Here is a 9,251-nt window from a genome sequence, read left to right as displayed (position 1 = left end):
GTGCCCCAGCCCTGTAATCATTTTTGTTGCCCTCTGCTGGACTCTCTCCAATTTGTCCACATCCCTTCTGTTGTGGGGGAACCAAAACTGGACACAATACTCCAGGTGTGGCCTCACCAGTGCTGAATAGAGGGGAATAATCACTTCCCTCGATCTGCTGGCAATGCTTCTACCAATACAGCCCAATATGCCGTTGGCCTTCTTGGCAACAAGGGCACACTTCTGACTCATATCCAGCTTCTTGTCCACTCTAACCCCAGGTCCTTTTCTGCAGAATAAATATTGCAAAAGAAATCCTTCAATCACATTGTTGTTACCATTTATGGCATTATCCTGGGGCACTCAGTTGCTTCTGGACATAGATAGCACAAGTGGTGAACTCCTATTGGGCAGCTATGTAATATTGCGATAGTGAGCAGCCGATGTTCGGGTATAAAGCCGGTTGGAGAGGGTATGTCCTGTCTGCAGCAGCAGCTGGATACGAAGGTGCATTGATAGCTGTCAGAAGCTGAAGCCAGAAGCCAAGGTAGAAATTGTTATTTGTTATTATGCTTTGTCTGGAAAGCTGATGAAAGCACCTAGAGAAGAATGACAGAGTGTTTGTGGGTTTAGTATGCATGGTTCACACGAGCTCACCACATCCCCTGAGATGATTCTGTAGGGAGGAGATGTTAGTGCTACCACCAGGCATGAGAGTGCACCTCCTGTATTTTGGGAAGGTGGTTTCTAAGAGCACAACTTCTGACAGGGGGAGACCACACCACATACTATAGGAACGGGAGAGAATATTTACTTTGTAGGAAGAGATGGCATATACTACAGGAATGAAGAACAACTCTCTTTCCCTGCTTTGTGGCTGCTTCTAACTTACAGATACACACACAGCTCCTCACAAATCAATCCGCAGCCCTTGTGTTTGCATCCAGTCTAGTCTTCGGGTGGTGGCTTCCATTTTTCCAGTGGTCGTTAAACAAATGGGTATTTAACTGCTATGTTATTTAGCCTGAGTGAAAGGTGGATGCCATGCCCATAGCTTCAATGAGGTGTGTGACTGCCTGTAGATCAAAGACACGCTTGGTGGGAGCCACTCAACCTCCAGCATAACAGTATGTTATAGGCAAGAAATGCTCACAGTAAGAGAAATGTCTGTTTGTGATCTTTAGTTCTTCTGTTGAAGAAGAAGAAGAGCAACCTGTTTGTGCTGGGCTTTGTGCACATCAACATTAAAACATTTTCAACGGCCAATTGTCTCAATAAGATGGGGGTGGGGTGGGAGAGAGAGGGGGGATTGGCCACTGGAGATTTTTATGTGAATTCAGGTGACTTTTAGCTTTGCTTTACAATCCTTAAGTACTTAATCATCACGAAGAAGAACAAGGGAGGTATTAATATTCCTCTTGTGCAGATGGGGAAACTAAGGCACAGAAGTTAACATGAAAAATTTCAGTTGAGTGCCTGAAGTTAGGCTCTTAAATCCATATTCTTGCAGCTTTGTAACAGTCTAATCTTCACAGGTTTCCTGAATTGGGGCCAGTAGGAGGAGGCAGACGAGCACACACTACAGGAGGTGAGTACATACTGCATGAATGTAGCTGAGACAAAATAGGAATTTGGCTCATAGGAAATTGTAATAATTTGACATTTGTTTATGTCCCAAATTGGAAAAATATCAAAAATTTTCACAAAAGAATTTGTTTAGTAAATGTTGAAACATTTTGTTTCAAGTCAGTTTGACATTGAACTGCATTTGCTTATTGCCTCATGGGACAGGTAGTTTGGGGTACCTCATGCTTTCATTCTTCCCTATGGGGCAGGTTCCCTGCCAAGAATACATCTCCCTGATGCGCCATGTGGCTCTGTCAGAAGGGAGACCACAGAGCATCATGGGAATGTAGTCTGGGGAAGGGTCCAGGTAATAGTTGAGAATGGGGGCACAAAGCACCTGAACTATGACTCCCATGAACCATTAAGGCACTCTAGGCGGAAGCGGTGTACTGTTGAACAGCCCAGAAATGAAACATTTTGTTTTGATTTCCCCCCAAAAATTCAGCAAAATTGAAAATTTCCCATTGAAAATTTAGATTTTTTAGAAATTGTCCAAAAATCATTTCAATAGAAAATGCCCAATCAGCTCTATGTACAATGGAGACCCTGGCCAGGCCCCATTCTCTGCCACGACCATCCACTTCTGGGCTCTTCGGCTCCCTTTCATCACACAACAGTGGAATTATGTCAGCTTTATACAGCTATAACCTGGTGCTCATCAGAGTTCCTATCCATAGGGAACGTTGCTAATTTATGTCAGAATAAATCAGCATAAATCCTTCTATTGTGTATGTAAGATTGCATTACACCGGTGGTGAATCTGCAGGGCTGGCTCCAGGCACCAGCTTGGCAAGCAGGTGCTTGGGGCAGCCACTCCGGAGAGGGGGCGGCAGGTCCAGTTATTCGGCGGCAATTCGGCGGACGGTCCCTCACGCCTGCTCGGACCTTCCGCCGAATTGCAGCCGCAGATTGCGATTGCGGCTTTTTTTGGGCTGCTTGGGGTGGCCAAAACCCTGGAGCTGGCCCTGTGAATCTGGCCCAGTAAATGCAAACACTTTACACCAAAGCACTAGATTCTGCAGGCTCAAAATCCATTCTTCTTTCGCTCCCTGCTTTCATCATGACCCTGTCTCTCTTTCTCGATTCTCTCACATTCCTTCCCTTTCTCTCATCTTCTCTCTCTAGCTCTTCCCCCTTGCGCATAGCCCCTCTCTTCTTCTCCTGTGTTGTGTCCTCTCTCTTCAGTCCCCTTTCTCCCTGCTTCCCCATCCGTTCCCAGCCAACTCTTTCCCAAAATCCCAGAGGGGAAGAGATAGCAGCAGGGGGTATCTGTTAAAGGTACACTCCTCCCTCCTCCCCAGCATGTGGGAAATCAGGGGTGGGCAGTGTCTTTTTCTCTTCATCCAAAACCTCAGTCTGAAGGAGGAAAAGCCTTGTGGATATTGGGGTTTGCTCTGCCTCCCCCTCCCAGTCCCTGGTGGGAGGAGCCCTGAGATGGCCTCTCCACTTCTCGCTCATCAACATTTACTCAGAGCTCACAGGCATTTTCTGTCAATTTATATCCAGTGCTCAAAGTCTGGACGCAAACGCTGAACTTGATTTATGTGCTTGCTCACTCTCTCCCTCTTGTCTCCATGTGGAGAAACTTTTCTCAACCTGTGAACTGTGACCCCAAATTGGTTCACCAGAATGTACCAAAGAGTGGTGTGGGAGGCCTGATGGCAGAAGGGTCCAGTCCTGCCCCGGGGAGGTGGGGTTGCCCTGGGGGGTTGCAGAGCCTGTCTCAGTCACCTCACTGTTTCAGGGCTTTATACAGGCCCTTCTTGTTCCTGTTCAGCTGAGCCTGCTTCCAGTTAGTGGCCCCTTCGCAGCCTAAATCTCTCCCCTGCTCATGCTTAACTGGTTGTTTGGACCTCTCAGGGCAAGTGTGGGGAATACAGCCCTTCACAGGTTCCTGCAGCTATGGTCCCATGGGCCTGACTGGACTTGCCTTCCTGCTCTGGGGTTGCCGTGCTGCTCTCCTTTGACCCAGCCAACCCTCTGTCATGAGGGGCCAAATTTCAGGGAGTGGGGCTGAGCCCCATGTGCCAGGTCACAATGCCACACACAAAAATACGGGGGTGGGTGGACTGGGCCCAATCTGAGCAGTACGGCATCCCCAGAGGTCACAATGCACTGAATGGGGAGCCAAGCCCAGCCACCCCACGGAACAGGAGTCACAGGAGCTGCTGCTATGGTGCTCACCATGTACTTGCTTAGTATTTATTACATCCATGTATATATTGTATATCATGGGTGAGAAATATTTAGTAAGCCAGATGTGTTTGCACTAAGATAGGGTTACCATACGTCTGGATTTTCCTGGACATGTCCGGCTTTTTGGGCCTCAAATCCCCGTCTGGGGGGAAATCCTGAAAAGCCGAACATATCCGGGAAAATAGGGAGGTGCTGTGCCGTTGGCCGGGCTGGGGCCGATGGTGCTGGGCCGGGGGTGCTGGCCCAGGGCCTTGGACCGGGGGTGCTGGGCTGGGGGTGCTGGGCCGGGGGCCAGGGCCGGGGGTGCAGGGCCGGGGGCCGGGGGCTGGGCCGGGGGCCGGGGGTGCTGGGCCGGGGGCTGGGGCCGGGGGCCTGGGGGAGCGGGGCTGGCGGTGCTGGCCCGGGGCCTGGGGCCGGGGGTGCTGGCCCAGGGGCCGGGGCCAGTAGTGCTGGGCCGGGGGCCGGCAGTGCTGGGCCGGGGGTTGGGGTCGGGCCGGGGGCCGGCAGTGCTGGGCTGGGGGCTGCGGCCGGGCCGGGGGCCGGCAGTGCTGGGCCGGGGGCTGGGGCCGGGGGTGCTGGCCTGGGGGTGCTCGGCCGGGGGCTGGCCCAGGGCCGGCACCCCAGGGCCCGAGCCGAGCCAGGCTGGAGATGCTGGGGCTGGGGCCGGGGCCGGCCGCCGGAGGGAGCAGACTGGGCTGCACCTCCCCCTCCGCCACCCAGCTTACCTGCTGCCTGCTTCAGGCTTCCCGCGAATCAAATGTTCGCGGGAAGCAGGGGAGGGGGCGGAGTTGGGGCGGGGACTTTCGGGAAGGGGTGGAGTTGGGGCGTGGGTATGGGCGGGGCTGGGGGCAGGGCCGGGGCCCTGTGGAGTGTCCTCTTTTTGGACACTCAAAATATGGTAACCCTACACTAAGGCTATTTACTGGGTTGTGACCTGTGAGCTTCTCTGAACTGGAAGAGACATTTGCTTCATGCTCTGAGAACTTTACAGAGATGAGAGCTGGTCAAAAAGTATTTGGAAAGAAAATTTTTCTGTTAGAAAATGCTGATTCATTGAAATCAACGCATTCTGCAGGAATGTGTTGGTTTTGATGAAATTTGAAACAAAGCTTTTCAGTGAGCTGTAAAAATTCTGGTTCAGTCTTACTGGAATCATAGAAGCGTAGGACTGGATGGGATCTCAATAGGTCATCTAGTCCAGTCCCCTGCACTCAAGTCAGGATAAAGTAGTAACTAAACCATTCCTGACCCGTGTTATTCTAACCTGTTCTTAAAAACCTTGGGTGACGGTTGAATCCACAACTTCCCCAGGTAATTAACCATCCTGACAGTTAGGAAGCTTTTCCTAAAGTCCAACCTAAACCTCCCTTCCTGCAATTTAAGCCCATTGCTTCTTGTCTTCTCCTTAGCGGTTAATGAGAACAATTTTTCACTCTCTTCCTTGTAACAACCTTTTATGTCCTTGAAAACTGTTATCATGTCCCCCCTCTGTTTTCCCTTCTCCAGATGAAACAAACCCAATTTTTTCTATCTTCCTTCATAGGTCACGTTTCTAGACCTGTGATAATTTTTGTTGCTCTTCTCTGGACTTTTTCCAGTTTGTCTACATCTTTCCTGAAATGTGGCGCCCACAATGCTCCAGCTGAGGCGCAGGTTTTCGTAACACTTTGGTTGCCACAATTTTGCAGCTGTTTGATCTCTAATTTGAAATGTATTATATATTAATTTTAATTATATTATAGAAAGGAGGTCAACTGCCACCCCAGCACCTGCTTGTGGCCAGGAGTGCCTCTGCAGTGCCTTGTTTTCCCCTTTTTCTGGGCTCCTTCAGCAAACTCCACACAGTCTCTCTTTCAACACAACCCTTTTGGGGACTCTGTCTTTTTATTAGCATTATTAACTTAACAAATTTCTCAAAACAAACACAAAAGAAATCCTCCCCCCAGGCTTAAGCTGGGCACAGCCCCTCTTCCCTGAGGTATTGTCCTTTCCTTGGGGACCACTGCATCCAGTAGGACAAGCCACCCTGTTATAATTATATGATACCAGCTACCAAACACAGTAGCAGTTACCACTTTTATTGCTTTTATTTTATATTATAATTTTAAAATATTCTACCCTAATTCAATAGAAAATAAAATAATATAAAAATAATATACTAAACAGTCAAAATTGGAGAGAAAAAATTCAGTTTTATCAAAACAAAACATTTCCATTGATGCAGACTGCAATTCTTCATAGGCTGTGGAGTTGCAGGTTGGGAGCAGGCAATAGACCCTGGAGGAAGCTGGTGGGGGGAAAAGACCCTACTTTTATTCCCGCTGGCTAAACGTTTGAGGAAGGAGTTTGCCCATTCCCTCTATACATTTGCCCATGCTCCCACTCATTTTGTTTGATGGTTTGTGTATTTATCTGTTGTTTCAAATGATGCTAATTTCCTGATTTTTCATCCCAGCACAGAGAGTCTCCACTGAGTAGGGGTTGCCTCCCAAGCTGTGACTCTCTGTTCTCTCTCCACAGCTTCTCAGTCACTGCTTCTGCTCCAAGAACCAATTGTAAAGATCCTGCCACACCCACCAAAATGAATGGGATCATCATTTATGAGCATATAAACTTCCATGGTAAATCCAAAGAATTCACTTGTGACATCGCTGACTTGAAGCCCGTAGGGTGGGACCACTGTGTCTCCTCTGTAAAGGTCACTGGCCAACCCTGGGTGGCCTATGAGCATCCTAATTATTCAGGCAAGTTCCTGGTGTTTGAGGAAGGTGAATACAACTTTGTTGGTAAAGATATGAATGACAAGATCAGTTCTCTCAAGCTGATTACTGAAAACCTGAATAATCCCAAGATCACCCTGTATGAACATGCCAACTATGAAGGGGAGATCAAGGTGGTAACAGAAGCAACTAGTCTGAGCAAGGGATCTTTCAATGACCGAGTGTCTTCCCATAAGGTACAGAGCGGTGCCTGGCTATTGTGTGAACATGAGGATGGAAGTGGCTTGAATTATGTTGCCCGGAAAGATGAACAGCTTCTAAACTATGAATCGATCGATTTCAATGACAAGCTTTCATTTTTGCGTCCCCTGAGAGCTGGCTTGTGCTAGTTCCGAAGGGCTGCAGAGCCTGCCATCCTGCGGTGCCATTGATCGGCTGAGCCTCTACAGGGAGGTGCAGAGTTAGAGCTCTGCCCATGCTTGCACTTCATTGCTCCACACACCACAGAATCAGTGAATTTGGGAAAGCGCAGCTCATCCTGTGCATTGCTTTATAACCTGGTATCCTGCTGTTTGTCCCCCAAGGCCGTGCCAGAACTTCCTCCCGGACCTCACCCTCCCAGTCTCTTTCACGCTTTCCCTGATCGGCAGCTTCATCTGGGGTGTTCCCTCCCCTCCCAGATCCTTTACACAGCTCTAACTAGGAGGCTTATTCAGGGATCTGCTGGCCCCTGTCTGCCATTTATTTTCCTTTCAGTCCCTTCTCCTGGGATAAGACGACCTCTGGAGTTCCCTGAGCTCTACATTTCTATGATTCTTTGATCATAGAGGGACCCCCAGAGGTGTTTGAGCCAACCTTGGGACTATCCTGCCCCATTATCTCCATGACACCCAGAGACAGATTGAAAGGAATGTCCACATGGAGGAAACAGAAGGAGTCAACCAAACAGATCATCAGCAAACCTCGATCACCACAGTCTAAAGAAAGTGTGAGATTTCCAGTTTCTACAGCTTCATGTGGGGTGGGAAAGGGGATGGGGAGGGGATCATGTTCTTTGTGGAGATAGGAACTTCCAGCACCTCCTAGTATCAGCACCCACCAACAGGGAAAAAATCATGGTGTGCCACTGGCTAAGAGATCTCACACAGTGCTTGTCATCTGCGCCCTAACGTGCCATGTCAAGGTTGATCGAGTTGATCACTATCTAGGATGGGAGAAGAAGAACCGAGCATGAGGTGCACCAGAGCACATTGCGCATAGCACCAACCCAGGCCATCGATCCAGGAGTAAGCTCCAGCATGGAGGTAGCTCCACAAACCCGCTGTGTTTCCTACCTCTTCCATCCCAACATGCTCATGTCGGCTTCCAAGGAAGGATTGAAGGGTTTCCAGTACGCTAGCTTATCTGAGTGATTTATTGTTAACCTGCTCCAATAAAATGATTTGCAGTGAAACTTGGGCTAATGGTCTCCTGTTCCGATAGCCAGTAAAGGTTCAGGCCCCAGGAGAGCTCCTTCCTGCGTAGTAACTGCCTTGATCCAGACTGGACTTAGCTTTTCAGAGCAGAAGGAACTCAGCGCCAATACGTTTCCTCTGGGGATGGCACAGCTGGAGGGGAGCTGTGACTCTGCTTCATGATGCCCCCTCTTCCTGGTCCCCCAGAAATCTTTGTGTGGGTGGCTCACAAGGGTCAGTCCCATGGGTGGAGCTGGGTCAGGTGAAGAGCAGGAGCAGGACGGCCTCATATCCCCCATGTCTTATGGGGCGTCCCATTGCAATAGAATGTGCAGCAGAGTCAGCAGAGTGGCGTATGGAAAGTTCATCTAACTGAACTCTAATGTGTAGATGGATGTTATCAAGAAGGAACCCTTGTAATAGATTCATAGAGTTTAAGAATGGAAGGGACCATTATGTTCCTCTGGTCTGACCTTCTGTGTGACAGAGGTCACAGGATTTCTCCCAGCAATTCCTATAACACGTGGTTGAATTCGATCAGTGTTTCTCAAGCTTTGCAGGTGGGAGACAACTTCTTCAATGTCAAAATTCTCTGCAACCTCTCACATTGATGAAAGTAATAGTAAACATTATTTACTATTATTAGTCAATGATAACACTGATATACTCACAGAATTTGTGTGTGATTTGAGAGGCTGGCAGAGACATCGTGAAGGGTAAGGGTCAGTGGGGAACAAGAATTTATTTGCTTTAGTTTGTAATAACATTTCCTATGCCTTGCAACCATTGGCTTTGGTGATCCCCCTGAGAAACACTAAACTAAACCATATCTTTTCGAAAGACAGACAGACTCTGTTTGAAGACTCTAAGTGATGATTAATCACATCCCTTGGTAACATTCAACAGCCTAGTTGCTAATTATTCTCAGTCTTAAAAAGTTGCATCATATTTTCAATTTGATTTTTTTTAACTTCAATTCCCTCCACCTCTTTTGGATCTCATTCTGCCTTTGATCAGACATCTTCACTCCGAGGAGGTACAGACTGATCAAGTTGTGTCTTAACTGAACACATGATGAGGGCAGAATCTCAGCTTTCACTTAAAAAATGTAAATTTTGAGCAAATTAACACTTTGAAAATGTGACCCAAGTGTAACAGATGCAGTGGTGTCTGCCTGGGTCTTCAGAGAGCCTGAAACAACATCTCTGAGGGTGTGAACTGTCCCACTCATCCCCATGGGATTTTCACTCCCATATCCATCGCTCTGGGGGTCCCC

General features: G+C 48.5%; 1 long non-coding RNA gene across 1 annotated transcript; it reads left to right on the top strand.

The window, feature by feature from the left end:
- Window positions 1-344: 344 nt before the first annotated feature.
- On the top strand, window positions 345-7,974 carry LOC112059962 (uncharacterized). Its single transcript, XR_010593696.1, has 3 exons — window positions 345-526; window positions 1,515-1,567; window positions 6,322-7,974. It is a non-coding gene; the product is annotated as an uncharacterized LOC112059962 (long non-coding RNA).
- The last annotated feature ends 1,277 nt before the right edge of the window (window positions 7,975-9,251 follow it).

This window comes from Chrysemys picta, chromosome 1 (genome assembly GCF_011386835.1).
Source record: "Chrysemys picta bellii isolate R12L10 chromosome 1, ASM1138683v2, whole genome shotgun sequence".
NCBI lineage: Eukaryota > Metazoa > Chordata > Testudines > Emydidae > Chrysemys > Chrysemys picta.
This window is presented reverse-complemented; position numbering and strand designations above follow the sequence as displayed.